Here is a 21,052-nt window from a genome sequence, read left to right as displayed (position 1 = left end):
AGACCAGGGCACGCGATAAAAGGGAATCCTGCACTTTCTCCAGCGTCTGCTCGAACCAGGATGCCCCCTTCCGCGCTTCTGGACTTGTCGCCGAGAGGGAAGGCCGCAGAGGGGGCCCCCCCCGCGCTTGGCGTGAGATGGTACGTCCCTCTGTCCCGCCCCGCGAGGGACCCGCCCTACGGGGTCGAGGTGCAGGGCTCTACCCACCACGGCGAGCTGGGGATTAGCCGGCCGGTTGGTTCCCGCCCCTTTCCTGCTGCGGTGTGTTGGGCAGCCACGGGGTCCTGCGACCTCCACTAAGGAAAGCCTCGAGTTTCCTTCCCTGCCTCGGAGCGCCCCAGCGGGCTGGTGAGGCCCTGGCGCTGCTGATAAGATGTAGGCCCAGTGCCCCTCCAACAGCTGCCCGGAGTGACCTTTCCTAGTGAGCTGACCTTGGGACCTCCGCCAGGCCTGATAGTAGTGTTACTGAACCCCCACGATGTAAAAGGACTGCGCTGCAGGGTTTACATACATTTATCCTTATTTCACCCCTAGGGTAGGTATCGCTGATTTCAGGAGACAGTTCTTGAGCACAGTGAGGTTAAGCAGGTTGCCCTGGTCTCACAGTTAATAAGTGAAAGATTTGGGATTAGGACCCGAAGTTCATACTTTGTTGATTACCGAACTTTAGCGGCCAAGTCTTGAGTGCTTGTTGGGAGAACATAAAAGAAGTACAACAGAAAATTCTTTCCTGCAGTGTCTTATATCTAATAAACTGGAAGTATCAACTGCTTTCTTAACAATTGAAAAACCAATGCTGAATTGTGTAAAATTCTCCCTGTATAGAAGTTAGGGAAGCTTTACACTTCATGGCCTGAGTGGGACCTTTACTGAATAGAATTATGGAAAAGGAAGCAGATAGTAGGTGTTGAATAGTTTCTGTTACTCCCTCCCAGCCCCTTCACAGCCCTTACCCCACCCCTGCCCAAAGATGACTAGGCTTTGGGATGACTAGGGGCACAGCAAAGGAGAACCACCCAGCACTGCTTCCCAGCAAGAAGGCAGGGCTTGCTGACAGTCAGCAGAATGTGACCAGAGGAAGGAGGAAATTCAGGTTGGGACTAGGTTCTGGGTGTCCTTAAAACTCAATCATAGGATAATGGGAAATTGAGAAGCATTTCAGCTGAAGTGGGGGACATGGAAAGTAGTTTTTCAGGCAAGAGAGTCTGGCACTGATTGGAGGTGCAGGCTAGTTGGAAAGCTGTTGCAGGAATCCTAGCATGAGTTACAAGAGCCGGTTTAAGGTACTCGCTATGGGATCTGGAAGAAAAGGGCATTTTTAAGGATGAATCAACTGAATTCAGTGACAGATCAGTCACTAATACAAGGACTTGCTCTAGTGAAAACAAAACATCACCGTAAGGAGACTGAGCCCAGCCAGGCTGCACTGATGTACTTCTTGTTTATACAGATGGTGATACTTTTGGGGGGGGATAATTAGGTTTATTTATTTATTTACTTTTTTAAGAGGAGGTACTGGGGATTGAACCCGGGACCTCATGCATGCTAAGCATGCACTCTACCACCTTGAGCTATACCCACCTCCTCCAGCTGATGATACTTTGAGATATAAATTGAACTCCTCCCCCTTTGGACAAGCAACAAAGATTGCGCTGTGGGGAAGTGACATTAGTAGTCAAATAAAAGTGTCTCTAACATCATAGCTGTCATCAGCCACATCCTTCCAGATTACTCCAACTGTGAAAGTGACCAGGATTGAGACCAAGGGTTTGGGGGGTACAAGAAGTAATGGGGATTTTCTTACACTCAATAAACAGTCCTCTTTTTCTTTCTTAGCTGACCACTGTAAGAAGGAGTTAGATTACAGTTGGCTGGGGTCTGTCCTAAATTCCTCCTGCCAGCTCAGGATGTCACCTGCTACATCAGGGCACCATAATTATGGATTTCCCCTCAGTAAACTTACCGAGGTTACTTCCCAGCCATCCTCAGATTCATTACAGTCTAGACCAACATGTTGTCTGGAGAAGGCAAAATGTGGATTGAGATGAAATCATTTTGAGTTAGTTATTAATTGCATTCATATCCTAGTGACAAAGACGCAGTCACAGTGCCTCAAACACAGAAGAGTGTATTCCTTCATGTAAGAGAGATCTGGAGTAGGTAGTCCAGGGCTGGGATGACAGTGTCATGAAGTCTTCAAGGAACCAGGCTCCTCTGTCCTCAGAGTTGCCTTGTGGTCCTTGACAGCTTCTAGAGCACCAGCCATCTCACCTCCTGTCCATGCAGAGGGAAGGACAAAAGGTGGGCCCCAGCTGGCTCCCTTTTAAGGACCCTTTGTGATAGATTCACCCAAGAAATTCCACTCAGAATTTAGTTAGGAGGCTGAACCTAGCTACACAAGAGGCTGGGAGATGTGATCATTCAGCTGTGTAAATTTCCAGTCTGAAACGATATGGAATTCTTTAACCGAAGGGGAAATGAGTAGTGGATTGGAAAACAGCAGTCCATGCCACATATCCTTCTGCAGGACGTTTTTTCTATGCTTGGCTGTGAACTCTGGCTGCTGATGGGTTAACTTCAACTACACCCTTTCCCTCTCTCTGTTTCTGTCTCTGTCTGTCTCTCTCTTTTTTCTTTTCACCCCTTGTATCACAAATCTTACCCAGGCAGGAATCTAAGTGAAAATTGCTGTACCAACTTTCCCTTTGCATAACTGGGATTGCTAATAGGACCAAGAGTAGTACTTAAATTGCTAAAATGAAATCAATGATCTAGGCTGAAAGAGAAGATGATGGTAGAGATATAGTATCATTAATAAAGATTTCCAAGTGAGCTTTTTTTCCCTGCCTCATCAGGCTGATTATAGACTGCATCCTCGAACACATTAACTACTAAAAGGGAAAGGGGAAGGCTGGCTCAGAACAGAAGTGTTTTATTGAACATGTGGTCGATTGACGTGTCCGTGAAGGGAGAAGGGAGCTGAGGTGACTGAGAAGATCCTCAGTGTGTGCTAGGTACCAGGTCCAATGCTCCATATCATCTCCTAATTCACACAACACCTCTGTAAATTGGCTTCTTATTACTCTTTTGCACAAAGATGGTAAGTGACTTGACCAAGGTCACACACAGAGCTAACAGCTAGCAGAGCTGGGCTTTGAATATTCTCTCCACTCTCAGCACTGGCGTGCCTGTGCCTTTAAGCAGCCACCACGCCCTCTGCCGCATTCCTTGCACCCAATAAAATTGAGCCCAGCTGTTTTCTTGTTTGCAGCCCAATGTTTGAAACCACCTCCTGTGCCTTTTCCCAACTTATTCCTGTCTCCTCAACTCCTGATTGATCTGTGGCCTCATCTCTTGCATAACTTAGGTCATAGCTCTTGGACCTGAAGTTTGAACTGGTCCTCTGGTCCCTTGGGTCATTTGCGCCTTCAATTGTATTTGCTTCTTAGCTGCAATGAAGACCCAGCTTCCTGGTGCACCCCTTGGCACCAGCCCACCTGACTGACTCTTCCCACCTTTGTCTGTGGAGAGAATCAGACTGGCTGGCTGTGAACCTGGGAAAACAGAACAGAATGGAGGAAGAGTGAAGAGAAAGGTTTTCCCATATTTAGAGTCCAGGAGGTGCCTCCATAAGATCCCTGCATGAAAACTCTGCCACGTCTGCCCCTTCAGGGGGATGAATTTCCACCATCATTCCATCAGGTCAATTAGTCCAGGTTCTCCAGAGCAACAGAACCAGTAAGATGTGTGCATAGAGAGAAAGAGACGTATTGTAGGGAACTGGCTCATGCGATTTTGGAGGCTGGCAAGTCCAAAATCTGTAGTGTGAACCGGCAGGCCAGAGACCCAGGAGAGCCAACGGTGCAGTTCCGTGTGAAGGCATCTGCTGGAGAACACTGTCTTGCTGGAGGGAGTTCAGTTTTTATTCTCTTTAAGCCTTCAACTGATTGGATGAGGCCCACCCACAGTATGGAGGACAGCCTGCTTTACCAAGAAATTCACCGATTTAAATGTTAATCTCATCCAAAATACCCTCCAAGTTGACACCTAAAACTAACCATCGCGCCAGGTAAAAAACAACATGGGCAATGCATTCCATGTAAGGGGTGGGGAGATTTGTTAGTCATTACACCACTGAATTCCAATTAAAAGCCCAGGATTTATCATGGAGTGAGATGGAATTCAGTTCTAAGAATAACTCTCAAGAGCTACCCATGATGAATTGACCTTGACCACTGAGGGCAATGACCGAGCATAAGGAGATCAGGCCAACTACATCTCCTGGCCAGCAAATGACAGGGACTGCACCCCCACCATGAGGTCCACTCTGAGGGACCACAGTCGGTATGCAGGAGGCGTGGCCTCATATACCAGGGAGGTTCACGCTAGAACTTGGTCACTGACAACAGTACAGACACTGGGTCCCATCTCAGGCGTGTCCCAGAACTCTAGCCATCCTGGCCAGCATCACCCTACTCTGGTGCTGGCTTACATCTGCACTGGCCCTTTGGTAGGAAATTAAATAAAATCATGTAAAATAAACCAATAGTTTTACCCTAAGAATATTAATTTAAGGAACTAGTCAGCTATATTGGTACAAGATGCTCTGGTTAATTATGAGAAGGTTGATGGATTACTCCTGCATTGAATTTGAAGAGTTTCCTCTCAGTGATATATTATCTGGAGGCTCTCTTAACCCCAGCCTTGGCCCTGAATATTCCAGTTCCCCTTGATCAGACATCTTAGTTTTGTCCCAGACCAGTTTAGAATTTAATTCAGTTGTCATGGGCTTTATTGTATCCCTCCAAATTCATATGTTGAAGTCCTAACTTCCAGTATCTCACAATGTGACTGTATTTGGAGATAGAGCCTTTAAAAGGGAGAGCATTAGGGTGGGCGCTAAACTAGTGGGACTGGGGTCCTTATAAGAAAGGGGTTGAGGACATAGACGCACAGGCCAAGGGGTGGCCATGGGAGGACACAGTAGGCAGGTGACCATCTGCAAGCCAGGAAGAGAGACCTAAGGAGAAACCTGTCCTGCCAACACCTTGGTGGCAGACTCCCAGCCTCCAGAACTGTCAGGAAATAACTTTCTGTTGTTTAAACCACCCAGTCTGTGGTATTTTGTTACCGCAACCCAAGCAAAGTAATTCAGCGGTTCAGTGATTTCTGTAATCCTATCTGGTATCAAACTGTCAGCCACTGTGGAGTTCATCATCGGAATCACAGGGTCTCCTTCCCCGCCTCCCCTGCAGAGACTTCCCCCGCAGCACTCCCCTCTCCTCCCTGCGCTGCTTCTTCAGAGCCTTGCCAGCTCCCATCGCAGAAAGGGGAGGGGGTGTCTGTGTTCAGGAGGGACGGCCCTTCTCAGCTGGCTCCCACTTTGGTGTCATCTGGCCCCAGGTACTAGTGATGCCAGCTCCACCCACAGTCAGGGGCTGACAGGGAAGACGTGTGTTCCCTCTTGGTCTGGCTCAACTTCATTTTAATGGCCCCCTACATGTTGGAGTTTTGGTAAAGGAGACACATCTGGTTCGGCTCCACCCCGAGTGGCTTTCTGTCACATTTCCCCGGCATGTGCCCAGGGGTGATCATGCTGCTGTTTGGCCCCCCTTCCCCTTTTCTGGATGAATGTTCCTTTGATCGGCCATGCAGCCTCCGGCGTAGCCTGGTCCATGCTTCCTTGCCATGGGCCCTTTGAGACCAGCTGGTACTCCCACCTTCCGAATGTCCTGATGAAAAGTGGGCTCTGGTGTCCAAGTTCACCCTTAGTGCACAGGGTGCGTGTGTCCCACCACCGCCTTCCTCCAAGGGCATGAGGGTGGAGCAAAGTGGGGAAAGATGGAGCCCAACACTGTTAAAGCCTGAGACAGCTCTAATTTTGCTCCAACCCCCACTCTGTATTTCCTTTTTAAAATTTTGTTTGTTTGTTTGGGGGGAAGTAATATATTTATATATTTATTTTTAATGGAGGTGCCGGGGATTGAACCCAGGACTTCATGCATGCTATACCCTCCCCCCACCACTTCTATATTTCCTGATGGGAAAAGCTGCCAAACCTGCACAGCCTGCCCAGAACATGGGCCTCTCCACCTTTGGTCCAGGCTTTGGGAAATTCATAATCTTGCTTTCAGTAGCAACTGACTCTTAGTTGGAGTTGGAGGGCGGATGAGAAAGGACTTCAATCGGTGCTTTAACCTTCATGTTCTATTCTTACTTACTAAACAACCCTGCATTGACTGTCCTCTGGGTGCTAAGCCTGTTGTGAGCTGGGTGTAGAACCAGCCATCATCCCCACCCTCAGGAGTTTTGTCATAGTCCTGCAGAGCCTATTCCCCAGGAAGGGTACTGGTGTCTGGGGGTGCTGATGGGAAGGCCTGAGGCTACCCAAAGGCTGGAGTCTGGGGTCAAAGCCAGAACCCAGACAGCAGGGGGTTCAACCTCAACCTTGGCACTGTTGACATTTTGGACCAGACAACTGTCCGTTGTGGGACTGTCCTATATTGAAGGGTATTTATCTGCCTCCCCGGCCACTACCTACCAGATGCCAGTAGCACTCACCCACCTCCAGTTGTGTCAACCAAAAATGTCCCAAATGTTTCCTGGGTGCCATATCACCCCCAGCTGAGAACCACTGTCCCAAAGGTAAATCTATTACAAAACATCAAACCAAGTGAGTGAGTCAGGAGGCAAAGTTTAGGAGGAGAATGAGGGTCCAAGAGGGGCTCAAAAGAAGATCAGAGATGTCCAGGCACCAGGCTGTTGATGCATGAGGCACAGTTTGCTCACTGTGTGTGATGGTACCCCAGCTCCTCTGTGTTCAAGTCTTCCCAGCCTCCATACAGTACTGCATTGAAGCTTGCTCTGATGAGTTTACGATTAGCAGCAAGACAGATTACCTCTCAGGGAGATTAAAGAAGTTCTTAACTGTTGTAAGAAAAAATAGTTGGAAAAGAATATACATATATATATTCAGTTATTCACTTTGCTATACACCTGAAACGAACACAACCTTGTAAATCAACTTACTTGAAGAAAAATAAATAAATAAAAATTTTTTAAAGAAAAACTAAAATGGGAGAAAACCAATAAATTGGAGCAAACTTAGGCCAAATGATGACAACAACCTGAGAAAGAACTCTTGAACCTGCAAAAGGAAAAAGATCCTTACATCACTGCCCACAAGTGTGAGTCACAGGGGTAAACACAGTAGTGAGCAATTACTAGTGCCCTCTGGGAGGCATTACTTGAGCAGCTGTGAGCAACACATTGGGACGTTGGGCAACATGGGGAAACAGGTTGGTGAACCAGATGTTCAATGAGCAGGAGAGCAACGGGGAAGCCACCACACAGAAGAGTAATAGTAACAACTATTGTTTACTGAGCACCTTTGTACCAGGATCTTTACTAACTGATTTTGTTTAACTCTCATGAATAGTTTATCAACTTTTAAAATAAAGAAACTGAGATTCAGAAAGATTAAGTAATTTTCCCACAGTCCCTGAACTGTAAACAAACAATACAAAATTTTAAACCTAGGTCTGTTTGACCCCAAGGTCCATGATTTTTCCACTACACCAGGCTGTTTCAGGCAGAATAAATAAGGTAGAAGATTTTTAATACACAACCCACTTCAACAACTTTCCAGATTAACACGTTCTCCCCTCCCTCTGTAGAGAATTGTGACAGATGCCCAGAGAGCCCACGAGTGATCAGGGCCAGATCACTCACCATTGTCCCCAACAGCTGAGTTGGATGCTTGCCGAGAGTCAGGTGTATTTCCTCCCAAAACAGGTTCATGCCTCGTTTTACTTATTTACCAGTTATTGAAATTATGTAAATTAATTAAGTACTAAGTACAGTGATAAAATATGAGTGTGAAAAGGAAGTTATTTTAATGAAAACTAAATTGAATGCTTTGTGAAGACTCAATAAAGGTGAGCCACTAGAAATCATCACTGTTCAATTAGATGTGGGCAAAACAAACATACAACAATGGGAAAACCATTAAACGGTTGAAGGATCTGATTGCTGTTTAAACGTCTAAGTTCCCACTTTAGAGAATTGAGAATGGAAATCATAGGCCATGCATCATTAGTTCTGGCTCTTCATATGAAAAGTATTGAATGAATATGCATTTGCATGCTTTAATTTGAAATGCATTGTTTAAAAGTGTGTGATGTTTCATTCTGACTCCAGCTGTTTTGATCACACAGAAGACTTCCGTCTCTTAGTGCTAACTAAAGAACAAGTATCTCTTTGAGCCTGCTTTGGAAGTTGTGTTGAAATGCCTGGTCTTTGGGACATAATGTCCATTTTTGTAAAATCTGGCTTTCCATTGGCCTGGTTTTCTTTTAGGTTCAGCTTTAACTTTCCAAGTCCAAGGCAGAAATCTGGGTTTCTTTTCTTAAGTTTTCCTGGAACAGGATACAGTCCCTCAGTTTTTAGACTGAACTTCAGGTGAGACATCCTCAGTGACGGGTGGTCTCCAAATCCAAGAGAGGAAGAGTCAGCTTTAAACAACTGCCGAGCAAGACAGTGGTAGTCAAGTCAGGTCCCCGCGCGTCTCCCAACCCCACCGCAGCACAGCTCCATCCCTGGAGAAGCCCGAAACCTCGGTTAGCAGTTAGCTAGCAGAAGGGAAAGGTGGGGAACTGAACATCAGCCAGCTTCCCACCTCCTTCTCCCTCGGCGGGCTGCTAACTTCCTACAGGCTCGTGCTGAAGTAGGGGATGTCCCAACTTTAAGTCAGAGTTTCATGGCGTGGGACTGGGCATTTAATATTATGCCTGTGTTCCGACTTAAAGGAGTTATATGACTTTCTATTACCTAAGAATGTATTTTTTAAAAGGTCACAGGGCCAGCATTTTGGTCCAGGGGCAAAGAAAAAAACAAGCCCACAAGGCCGGTGTAATGACACACTCGAGGACAGAAAGGAAGCCACTTTATGACCGCACACTGTGAGTCACTGTTGCGCAATGTAATTACCATCGCTAGAGCCACCAGAAATCCTCCCGTATTTCTGGTCTTTGAGTGACCTCCAGATTTTCAGCAATAATGTGGATTTTTTTCCCCACGAGTCTGTCCCATGAGTCATTTCGGTGAGGATTTTAGAGAACATTTGCTCATGCCACCAGCTTGCCTTAGAGCACCCATGCCCAGTCAGCCCAAATGTGACCTTTAAATTTAAAAAGTTGTGTGTAAAGATACAACTTAGATTCTTCTAGGCATTTTATGGCCTCCTGGGTTGGTTTTAAATGTTTCTTGAAGTTCTTTTACAAGCGTGTTAGTAAGTGTGGCACTACCTCCTCCGACAGATAAACAGAAAATGTTTACATTACACAGTGCAGTGTGCGTGTTCCCGGCCTGAATGGGAGAGAGGATGAGAAGGGTGTAATGGGCCCAGCCTGGAAATACATCCCCTCTGCCCACATACCATTATCTGGAACTCAGCCACGTGGCCAGACCCGACTGTAAGAGAAGCAGGACCATGTAGCTCACGTCTGTGACCAGGAAGAAGAGGAGTGGGCTTGGTGAGTACTTACCAGTGTCCCTCACATGCAAAAGTAGATACATTAAGGATTCCACCACTGGTCATTGTAAGATATGTTAAGATGTAAATTATTATTCACAGGATACCAAGAAATACGATGCTAATTCCACCAGTCACTTTCTAAAACATTTAGAAATGCAATAAATGCACACTCTGGTTGAACGGCTGGTGGCCAGTTGTTATGATCAGTGTTTGGTCAAAGACAAATAGCCCCATCACAGAATGAACATTTGAAATTCAAGAATAAATCTGAATTTTCATTCAAAATGAATAAAATTATTCTCTTAAGAAAACATTTAGTAGTTTAAATTTAAATTAATTTTAAATAATTGATATTATACTAATTTTTCAGCACATCAGCTGCTGGATTACTGCTGAGGTCACGGCTATGCCTGATGGCAAGTGTTGTTGTCAAAGTGTAATTGTGTACTTATTATTGCAAGGGTTAAATCCCAGAATATTTAAAAGTTAATTTTAATAATGGGTTTTATGTACAAAAATAATTTTTGTTTGGTTTTTTTCGGGGGGAGTAATTAGGTTTATTTATTTATTTTTCATGGAAGTACTGGGGATTGAACCCAGAACCTCATGCACGCTAGGCATGCACTCCACCACTGAGCTATACCCTCCCCACCAAAGATAATGATTAAGAACTTTAAAAGAGCTAAATACATTTGAGGACAGGTTGAAAGTTAATAAGAATATTAAATATTAGGTAGGTAAGACAGGTCTATTCTTTTGAGTCCATAAATGTTTCTAAGAATTTAAATAATGATATTAGACAGAATAAGGGAGGTGTATTTAGCTCCTTTAAAGTTCTCATATAATGAATATACATTTATACAATTAACTGATAGAATTTCAGTGAACACAGACCCTAAGAAGATTTTCACCCCACGCCACACTAGATATTGAAATTAATCTGAACAATATGCCTTGACTGTGTGACCTATGTTATTACACTTAGGTTATTAGCCCAGCTGAACATGGCAGTGACCTGAGCTGTTACACAATCACTCACATGGGCAGAGACGGCCCAAACGACACTCAAGAAAGCACTTGACTCTAATTTTCCAAAGGCCAAGGCTGAAGCCATGTATGACGTAGTGCAAAGTTTAGAAAAATACTTAGGGCAAAGCCATACCATAGTTTATCCTTTAAAAACTTATTAAATATTTGCCTCTTCTTAATGCCTTCTAATAAATTTCTATACAGAACAAGCTCATGTATTGGCTGGCCTTTATCCTGGATTTATTGCTTATTCCCTGTTTTCAGTGTGTGAGGCCCACACACTTCCTGGCCCTCGCCCGGCCCCTCTTCCAGCGGCTTGGTCTCTTTCTCTGCATCGGGGCTTCCGCCTGGGGTCCTGCTTGGGAGAGTACCGGCAGCTGCCGCCACTTGGCCCCCGGCTCAGACCTGCGTCCGCTTCCGCCTCCGGCCTCCCTCACTGCTGAGCCCTGGAAACACTTGTTTGCCTAAACACATCCAAGTTTTCCATGCTTCTGGCCGTGGCCTTGGACAGCCCAGTCTTCTTTTTCAAGAAAGGGCTCTGGGACCACTGCAGCCCCTCTTGGCTTGCCTCCTACCCAGCCTGCACGCACGAGCGTTTGGCTATGCCTCCATCTGGGGCACGAGCGCCGCTCAGACTTAGCGGATTGTTTGGTTATATTAAGCATTTGTTTCCTAGGGAACAGAAGCAAACTCCCTTCCCTCTGTGTCTAAGGTTTCTCCTGCTGAGAGGGAGATGTGTTGTTCAGTTCAAGGGTCTCCAGGCAGAAAGTAAGGATGTTCCAAACAGGGGACACTTTATCCCAGTATCAGTCACATTCCCTGCAGTAGCTGGACTGTTATCTTGCTCAAGGTTTCTATTTTTGCATGCGTCCCTCAGGGAAGCCTGTAGTGTGTTTAAGAGTGGACTCTGAAATCGGCTTAACTTCATCCAAGCTGATCACCCCTTCTTATCTGTGCTGTGATTTAATCTCTGTGCCTCAGCTGTCCCACCTGTCAAGCAGGACCAATACCATCCCTACTTCCCAGGGGCCTGATGCTGAGGACTATGAAGGAATGTATGTAAACATTCAGCAAAATGGTAGCCACTGTGTCCCACCTCTTTTCCTGTCTACACCTCTTCCCGTATTCTTTCCTCTCCAGAAACCCGGCAACACCTTGGATTTCCCAGAATGACACACCTCATTCAGGCTTTTCCCTCCCTAGATGGGGTGAGCCAGCTTTGAACTGGAACATACTAGCACATTCCATTTGGGCTTCATCAGTGTCTTCTGACCACACACCCCTGCCTGCCTCCCCTGGCAGAGCCTGTGTAGTGATCTAAGAGCCCACAGGAACTTGTCTTTGACCTAGGGCTTGGAAGCACAGTATTTACACCTTTTGCTTTTGGTTCATCACTAGGTGATGCTCTTTCCCAGAATACTATAAGGCATTTCCTGTTTTGCAATTTGTTGAAAAATTGTATCAAATGACTCTGATTCCAGTACTCAGGTTGTGGGGTAACCCTGCCCTAGTGTCTCTCCAATTAACCACATCCAGGCTTGCCGGGGTCTTGCTCAGAAGCCCGAGCAGGAGAAAATGGTGGTGTTGGTGTAGAGAGTGGTTGCAGTCTAAAATTGTTCTGTCTTCCTGGTTCTTTGGTTACAGGGAGCAGGCTTTTGTTGGGGGGCATGTGTTGTCTGTACCTGTTGGTATTGCCAGACTGCCTGTTTCTGGGGTTTATGAAGCAAAAAGAGAGCCTAGAGTCCTGAGGTCCCCGGCCAACGTGCCTTGCTGTGGTTGTATCGCATGCAATGTCTGGGAGTTTTAGTTGTGCTTTGCGAGAGGAACGTGGAAAAGTACGTCTGCTTCGTTTCCCCAGAGGTGGAAATCTCCCAGAATTGTATTAGTGAAACCGAGGCTTCCTAAAACTGAGCTTCCCTGCTGAGTTTATGATAAATCTCTATCCAAAACTTCATTCTCTTGCTTGTCTCCTCTGACCTCAATCCCTTTCTTATCCACCCTGATCTCAATCCTGTGCTAACTGGAGTCAGATGATGGAGACTGCTGTTGTTGATAACATTAATGTGCTAAAGTTGCTGTTGTAAATACCATCATTAATATACAAACTCTGGTTGTTTCTCCAGGCAAGACGAGCTCACAGGCCCTGGAGCCATGGACCACCTGGCCAGAGAATCGTAAATCAGAGACATCCTGACTCTCCAAACCACAACCGAGAAATGCCACAAGGCGATGGTTAACCCCAGTTTCTTTGTTCTTCCCCTTTAAAACACCCCTCACTCAAAGACCAAGATGGAGTAGATCTGAGGCGTGTCTCCCACTTCCTTGCTTAATACCCTGCAAATAAACCCTTGCTTTGCAGCACACACCGTCAAAGCCTGGCTTTCTGCATGGTGGCCATACGAGCCCTCGCTCAGTGACTCTAGGAAGGGCTGGCTTGCTGAGTGCCAGGTGGTTTTGATGGGCGGCAGGGAACCAAGTGGGGGCTGTTGCGATCGTTCACGAGGAAAGATGAAGCCTGGACTTGGCTGGCAGCACCGGACACAGATGAGTGGAACAGAGGAAGATAGGAAGTTAAAAAAGGCAGAAAGGAGCAATGAAAATAAATATGATATTGTTCCTCACAGACATCTGTAGCAGGTGGCCAGCACAGTCAATAGCAGAACAACTGCCTAAAGTCCAACGCGCTTCTCTGGCAGATCTGCAATTTGTCCAGGGGAATCAGGCGCACAGTTTCCAGATGGACTGTCTCCTGAGCTAGTGGGTCTGTAATTTATGGGAAATAAAGAGCTGTCCTTTTTAAATATTAGAAAAAGTTTCACTGAGTGTTTGACCCAGCAGAATTTGCCTGTTGCTTCCACAGGTTAAACACAGTTAGCGAGAGCATTAGAGCAAACAACTGTATTTTGAAAAATTCTGAAAATAAGGTTCTCCAAGCCCCTTATATTTTTAATTTACCCTAGGGCAGTGTCTCATAAAGTTTCAATTTTCTGGAAGTCAATAGTGGAATTTAAATGTCTGCTTCATCACACCGCTGAACAAATGAGGGCTGAAGTCATGATGTCAAAACAGCCCCCATAAAGCAAAATGCTGCAGGAGGAACAATTATTTTGATGCATGGATTCAGTAAAGGAAACACAGTTCGTATCTTAAGACTTTGAACATTCAACTCTCTGCAGGTGAATTCCTTTATTGTGTGTGTGTGTGTGTGTGTATATATATATATTTTTTTTTTGTCCTGAGAAAAAGCTAGCTTTGTTGGTACTTTTCCATTTTCTTTAACTTGTGTATCATGTGAATACCCCTTTTCTCTAACTGTGTAAGTCAGAATGTGTTTCACAATAGGTAACAGGAATCCTGGTGGACAGTGGTTTAAAACAACAAGGACATTTCTATTTTACTTCATAAAAATCCCAGTAACTGGCAGCCCCTGGGTTAGTTTGGAAGCTTAACGATGTCATTCAGGATCCAGGGACTTTCCACCCTCTGCTCTGAATTCTCAGCAGGCTGGCTTCTGTTTTCCCACTTGGTGTCTCATGGTCATAAGATGGTTACAACAGATGTAAGCATCGCAGCCTCTCCCAGCCTGTTGAGAGACAAGGAAGGGAGGGAGAAAAAGCACTTTCTCCTCATGCACAGCTCTCTTGTGGAGGAAAACTATTCTTACAAGTCCCAGGAGAGGTGCTCCGGTCCTGGCCAGAACCGGTCAACTGGCCAGCTCTGCCTGCAAGAAGACTGGGCATCACTCCTTGGTAAAGAAGATGATGACACCCTCAACTGACCACAGCTCTCATCAGGGGCATCCTGCCCATCCAGGGGGACTGGAAACACAGAAGGCGCGTTTTCTGTTGTCACACACAAGAGGTGCTGCTGGGGTTTAGTGAGGTAGCCTAGGGGTGCTCATGCCCTAAAACGCACAGAACACTTACACACCCACACAAAGACTTGTCCTGCTCAGGATACCAATAGCACCTCTGTTAAGAAACATTGGCTCATACCTGCCATAATTCATCCCATGGGCTGAAGATAGTATGACTCAAAAAGTCACGGGACCAGCAGCAAGAGGAGGAGCATGGCTCCCAGCAGTGGTACCATGGTACCCTGGTGGAAGTCGGATGGAGGACAGCGATGCTTAGTCATGCTGCCACACTGAATCCTTTTCAGAAAGCACTGTAATTGCAGGGAGGGTGTAGCTAAGTGGTAGAGCGCATGCTTAGCATGCACGAGGTCCTGGGTTCTATCTCCAGTATTTCTATTTAAAAAAATAACAAACAAATTATAAATAAGAAATCACTGTTATTTGCACTGAATGGGTGGCATGGAAAAATACGTAGAAATCAAGATAGGGAAATTATCTCCAAGGGGTGCCTTTATGTTTCCTAATGAAGGGATTTCCTAGTAACTGGACAAGTGTATTTTCAAGAACAAGTGGCTCTGAGTTTCCCACACCTCTATTATCTCTGCTCCCTGCACCCACCAAGGATTCAGAATTGATGCAGGAAAAACGCATGCGGGGCGTGAGGAGGGTCCGGGGCGTGAGGAGGGTCGTGTCCCAGGCTTCAGTTGAGCCCCTGGGACGTGCCCCGCCAAGTGTGGGTCCTTGGCTTCGCGCAGGAAAGAATTCAAGAGCGAGCCACTGTTGAGTAAACGTAGATTTATTTAGAGATACATCAAAAGGCAAGAGAAAGGCCACGAGGTATGGGGGTTGGGTGCTCAGATTAGAGTAAAAGTAGGTACACAATCCATAGACAGAGAGCGGGCCGTCTCAGAGGGGGCGGCCATAGGCGCCATGTTGCCAGTTTTTATGGGCTCAGTGGCTTCATATGCTAATAAGTGGGAGGACCAGTCTAACCAGCCTGGGTAAGGGGCTGGGATTCCCAGGAAGTTGGCCATTTCCCTGTCTTTGACCTTTTGTGGCTAGCCTTGGGACTGCCATGGCGCCTGTGGGCACGTTATTCACCATGTTAATATATTAAAATGGGTGTATAATGAAGCTCAAGGTCTACAAGAAGTCAAATCTCCCACCATCTTGAGCCTCAAGGCTTACAGGGGGTTGAATCATTCGCCACTCTGGTGTTACTTGCTGTGTTATTCCTTGAATGGCTGTGTCCTGCCCCCTTCCTGTCTCAGAATGATTAAAACCCAACTCTACAGCCACTATTTGGGAGACAGTTTCCTTTAAAGACTGTACTTAGTACAATGTCACAGGTTATCTAATAAATATTTCTTAGGTATATGTTGATTCAAAATAATACAAGGAAACAAAGCCTAGAAGAGTATTCAGCGTTATGTTCAGGGAGATAGGTATAATGAAAGAGCATTTAAAAAATAGTACTAGTAAAAATTATGATAGAAATCTAATTTTATATATATATTTAATTTTTAGAGTACCAGTGGAGTTCTTTGTGGTCTGCAAACAAAATGAAGACTAAGCGTTATTAGCTTCAATGGTAGTTACTGTCGACTGAAATAAATGCGCAGCCTAAAACTTAAGAGTTATGTTTTATTTGGTGGGAGGACTCGAGCCGGGATGACAGCCTCTCAGATCGCTCTGAGGCACTGCTCCAAAGAGGTAGGGGAGGAGCTAGGATATATAGGAGCTTTACAACAAAGACCAGGTAGTTGGAACAATAAAAGATTACTTGTTATCTAAAGAAAACCAGGCATCTCAAGTTAAAGAATTTAGTGCTTTTCTATGTATGGGAGGAAGCAAACATTTGGGCTCACTGAATTCATTCCTTTGACAAGCACCTGGCTATCTAGGGCCAGTATCCTGTCCTTTCTTGTGAGTGGCTGCAGAGGCTGGGCTGCAGGCCTGTCCTCGCTGGGGGGGTGGCGGCAGCCCCTGATGACTTGGTTTCAGCATTCTTTGTTTACTGATATGGTTGCAGTATTTTTATTCACATTGCAGTATTTTTGTTCACGTTACACAATTTAAGTATTAGCTAAATCTGAAAGATTAGATACATTGGGTTGGCATACCGCATTGCTGCTCACAGAAGAATGTTGGAAGAAAGTCAGTGTAGAACCCACTAGCTTAGAAAGAGAAAATTAGTCTACAAAGCTTGGTTTAGCTCCTGTATCTATAAAATTACAAATCTCTGTATTTGACACAAAATAAGCTAAAGAAATAATGTCTCTAAAGCTAACTGCTAATGAGGAATGGCAGACAACCTGGTAAGGAAGAGTGGAAAGAGCACTGCAGGCAGGAAGAATGGCCAGAGCAAAGGTACTGACTCATCGAAGAGCATGGTGGGCTCAGGGTCACGGTCACACCAGCTCTGGGCTCAGGAGAGCATCCACGAATCACTGCTGCTTCTCTACCACCAATTCTGCCCATCTCCAGGCTCCCGAGACTTCTTGGGTGCCAATGACAAAAGCCAGACTTACAGCCAATGCCTTTTCCTTCTTCCTCTGGTCTCCCTTGTAATATTTTATTAGGTGGTTCCTAAAGCAAAGTAGTAGGAATACAGGTTAGAGGCTAAGTAGCAGGCTGACAGGAAAGAAATTGTCGATTTACTTAAATCAACCTAACTCAACAGTATGTGCTATTTAAACAGTAATATGTAAGTAACTTTCATACTTTGGTTATCTGATTTGAAACTGTAGCTTGAAGCTGGGTGGATGGAGCTGAGCACTGCAGTAGCAGGCCTAACTCAGTATTTATTGTTCATAGTTTCGCAAAGTTTTGAAGAGAATAATTAATTTTGAGAGTATTACTAGATTTGCACTACTACCTTTTCTCCTATATTTTCTGTAAAGTGGAGGTTGTCCCACTAGCTCAGATTCTAAATTTGACCGTTTGGTTCAGGTGGTGACCACTAGATGGCGCAACTATACAAGTGTATTCTCTTTAAATAACCTGTGGAGATAAATAACCTGTGGTGACCACTGGATGGCGCCACTATACAAGTGTATTCTCTTTAACTAACCGCATGAAAACCCCCATTTCCCAGAATTCTGTCATCTAAAGGTTTTTAAGTCCGTTAGAATCCTTGCTGAATCAATGAATTCTTTATAATATTTAATTTGTAATATAAAATTATTTCTGCATAATAGTTTTCTTTTAACTCAAGTATAGTTGATTTACAACACTGTGTTAGTTTCTGGTGTAGAGTGATTCAGTTATACATTTATATATGTATTCTTTTTCATATTCTTTCTCATTGTAGATCATTACAAGATACAGAATATAGTTCCCTGTGCTATACAGTAGGACTCTATTTATTTCACACATAGTAGTGTGTATCTGCAAACTCCAAACTCCTAACTTACCCCTCCCCCACCTTTTCCCTTTGGATATTTTTCTAACTCCGGCATTTAGTCTATATTTATGTGCTAGCACCCTATTGTAAAGAAGAGTTTTTCCTCATCCGCCCAGAGTGAACCACAATTCTCCTTTTTTAAAAAAGGCAGGACAAATACTATTTTTCCTTTTAATAACTGATTTTCATAGTAAGAAGCTGGTTTCGTAGTCATTTGCAATGATGGAAAAATAGTCCCCTATCCCCTTTGTCTCTCAAACTGTAGAGTCATAGATTTTTATCTGTTCAGTATTTACAATCAATTGTACTCATTTTCTTTTTTTGATGCTAAAATTGCCCTAAATTCAGTCCGTGGGAGATCCTTCAAACTGGCTTTTAAAATTTACTTTTGAAGACTGAATATACAAACATATAGATACACATCCAGACCACATGTAGAAAAAGAACCCTGACCCACAACCTGCAGCAACCTGCCCAGGAAACCAATGGCCTCCTCCAGCCCCAGAAGCCAGCCTGCTGTAGGTCAGACCTGGGGGAAGTCAGGTTGCTACCACAAGTAACGATCCAGGAAGATAAACAATAATTTGTAACAATAGGCTCAAAATGGCCAGGACTCGATTAAAAACTGATAGCTTCTCTAATTTTTGTCCCCATCTCCAATTTAGAATCACCCTGAGAAAGCCAAATATGCATCGCCAACCAGTCCCATAGGAAGGCCTGCTTCCAGTTAGCTGCCTCCAGCTTCTCTGGGCCAATAGCCTCCAACCACGCACACCTGAAGCTGTTCTTTCTTCCACTATGAAGCTTGCCTTTGAGTCTCTGCCAAAATGCAAGTGTTGGTGGTGGACTCTCTTGCACGCAAGCTCTGACAAAACAGACTTTCTTTTCTCATGTGGTCGGTCTTCATTTATTTGCACACTTTACTGAGGTGTAATTTACATAAATGAGGGTAAAATTCAGATAAGGTATAATAAATGTATAATATATATGGGGTATAATTTACATTAAGCACACTCATTTTAGTGGTACACCTTAATGAATACTGACAAAGGTGTATACTGGGTAACCACAACTCTAATCCTGGTGTAGAATATTTTCATCACCCCCAAAAGTGCCCCCATGTTCCTTTCCAGTTGATTCCTGCCCTTTTACACTCCTAGCCAAGCAGATTTCACTTCTATCCCTATAGGTTAGTTTTGCCTGTTCTCCTCAGTCCTATAGACACATTTTCATTATCCTAAGCATTTCCTTTGCATTCAGGCACAACAAAATGTCTGACTCATCTTGTACTTTCCCTGCCCTAGAACTGGAATCAGCCAATTCTCTGAGGAGCTCTGGATCTATTTAGTGGGAATGGAATTTAGAAACCATGATCTGAATGGCAAGTGTGCTGACTGCTAACTGTAAGATGAACACCCATCCTAGTTTTCCTTGGACACTTAGTTTTAACACAAAGTCTAGCATCCAGGGGAAATCCTCTCAGTCCCTAGAAAACTGTGACAATTGGTTATCACCCTAGTGCTTCTAGGTCCTTTTGGTGCATAGAACGAGTAAATTTATTTTTTAAATCATGTGATCAAACTGATATATCCCATTTAAATGTATTACAGGTTCTTTGATCTTGTATTTGTATCTCATTTTCTCTTACATTCAAAGTCTTGTACATTATAACATTTGTATTATCCTATGATATAGTTTCAAGACCACAGCAACAATAGTACCAATAATTATAAACCTCTGAGTGAAGCTGAAGATTCCTTTGCAGTGTGTTCTCATCCTTAGCATACACCCCATCACAGATAATTTAACTAGAGTACAATTTCCAGAAGCCCTGGGGAAATAATTATTTTCTCTGTGTAACAATACAGTTATGTTACCAATTTGACTTACTGGTTCTTTATTTCAATTTGCTATCAATTTTGGGGTTTGTTTCCTTTTTAATTTACTTTTTGGCTATATAAAACTTCAAATGTTCAAAGTCAAAGAAGTCTTGCTTCTATTTCTTCTCCTCCACCTTTCCCCACCACTCTCTATGGGTAACCATTTTTCTTGTTTCTAGGATATGCTTCCAGTTTTCCATATAGCCTGGGATGCATTTCAAAGCAACATATGAGTATCATTCCCATTCTTTTTTCTGATTGCATTGTATTCCACTGTGTGGATATATCATGTCCAATCAGCTTCCTGTTAATGGACATTTGGGCTTTTTCCAAACTTTTGTTATGACATTACAAGTAACCTTGCCTACATGTTTTTCTATATGTGAAAGTGTATCTTCAGAATAAGGTAGGGGTTAAAAGCAGAATTGCAAGGCATAAGGATAAGTGAATATAAAATATTAGTACTCCACAGGGCTTGAATAATTTTCTCATTCCCATCAGAAAATCTGAGCATTGTTTCTCCACAGCCTTGTAATTTCAATGTATATTTCCATTATAAGTAAGGACATTATTCATGTCCTTGCCCATTTTTCTCTTTGCATTTTGGTCCCTGACCATCTTGAGTATACTTTAATCTTATCCTTATAAATCACCTCATTCCAGGACACCTCCTTTGGGGTTTTGGTAAAGCTGGATAAAGGCCAAAAGAATTACGAGACTCCCGTAATAAGCGCAAGAGACTGTTTCACGTCTATCAGGTAACACGATCGTTCTTATGCAATAGTCCTCACACACAGTCTTGCGTAAATGAGTATATTCGAATTTAAAAACTTGTATTATATGGTTCATTAAAGCTGCACTAGGTTCGCCTTCCTCTCGTTTCTGAGCTAGCAAGGTGCCCCTAGGGCTGCTCATACAGTCACAACCTCCATCTGCTAGACAATAGCGGCCCGGTTTCGCCTCGAGATGTCAAGGCAGGGACAAACCAAGCGTCCAGGAGGCCGCACTTGCCGATGGAAAGAGAAAGCGTCGGTTTCTAAACTCTCAAAACTTAAAACGGTGAGGGTGCTCACAGCCTAAATTGACGGGACTCCGATCCACGGCCCCGCTCCTGAGGTCGCACCTGGCCCGCCAGCGCGCGGAAGCATCACAGATGAGCGCGGTACCTCAGCCGGCCAATCACGCGCCGCCTTCGCCCAGATCTCTCCGCCAGAGGCCGCGCCGCAGCCGCAGGTGGCCGGCGAGCGCGTTCGCCCAGCGCGGCCAATCGCGACCCCCGCCGCCCTTCCCGTGATGCCCCGCGGCTGACCTGCGACCTCGCGGCTCACCCCTCCTTGCGGCCGGCT

At 44.7% G+C, this 21,052-nt stretch overlaps 2 long non-coding RNA genes across 3 annotated transcripts; one reads left to right on the top strand and one right to left on the bottom strand.

Moving 5' to 3' along the window:
- Positions 1 to 2: 2 nt before the first annotated feature.
- Positions 3 to 12,925, top strand: LOC141578327 (uncharacterized). The gene is made up of 3 exons (XR_012508519.1): positions 3 to 140; positions 9,346 to 9,533; positions 12,688 to 12,925. It is a non-coding gene; the product is annotated as an uncharacterized LOC141578327 (long non-coding RNA).
- A 2,275-nt stretch (positions 12,926 to 15,200) lies between these two features.
- Positions 15,201 to 20,989, bottom strand: LOC141578326 (uncharacterized). 2 transcript variants are annotated; one of them, XR_012508516.1, is made up of 2 exons: positions 20,780 to 20,989; positions 15,201 to 17,009 (listed from the first exon to the last, which is right to left on the bottom strand). It is a non-coding gene; the product is annotated as an uncharacterized LOC141578326 (long non-coding RNA). The 2 variants fall into 2 exon arrangements; XR_012508518.1 differs by having other exon boundaries at positions 20,830 to 20,989.
- Between the last annotated feature and the right edge of the window lie 63 nt (positions 20,990 to 21,052).

The sequence above is a fragment of the Camelus bactrianus genome, chromosome 8 (genome assembly GCF_048773025.1).
Source record: "Camelus bactrianus isolate YW-2024 breed Bactrian camel chromosome 8, ASM4877302v1, whole genome shotgun sequence".
NCBI classification, from domain to species: domain Eukaryota; kingdom Metazoa; phylum Chordata; class Mammalia; order Artiodactyla; family Camelidae; genus Camelus; species Camelus bactrianus.
The sequence above is the reverse complement of the archived record's forward strand: the minus strand, read 5'-3'. Positions and strand labels throughout refer to the sequence as shown.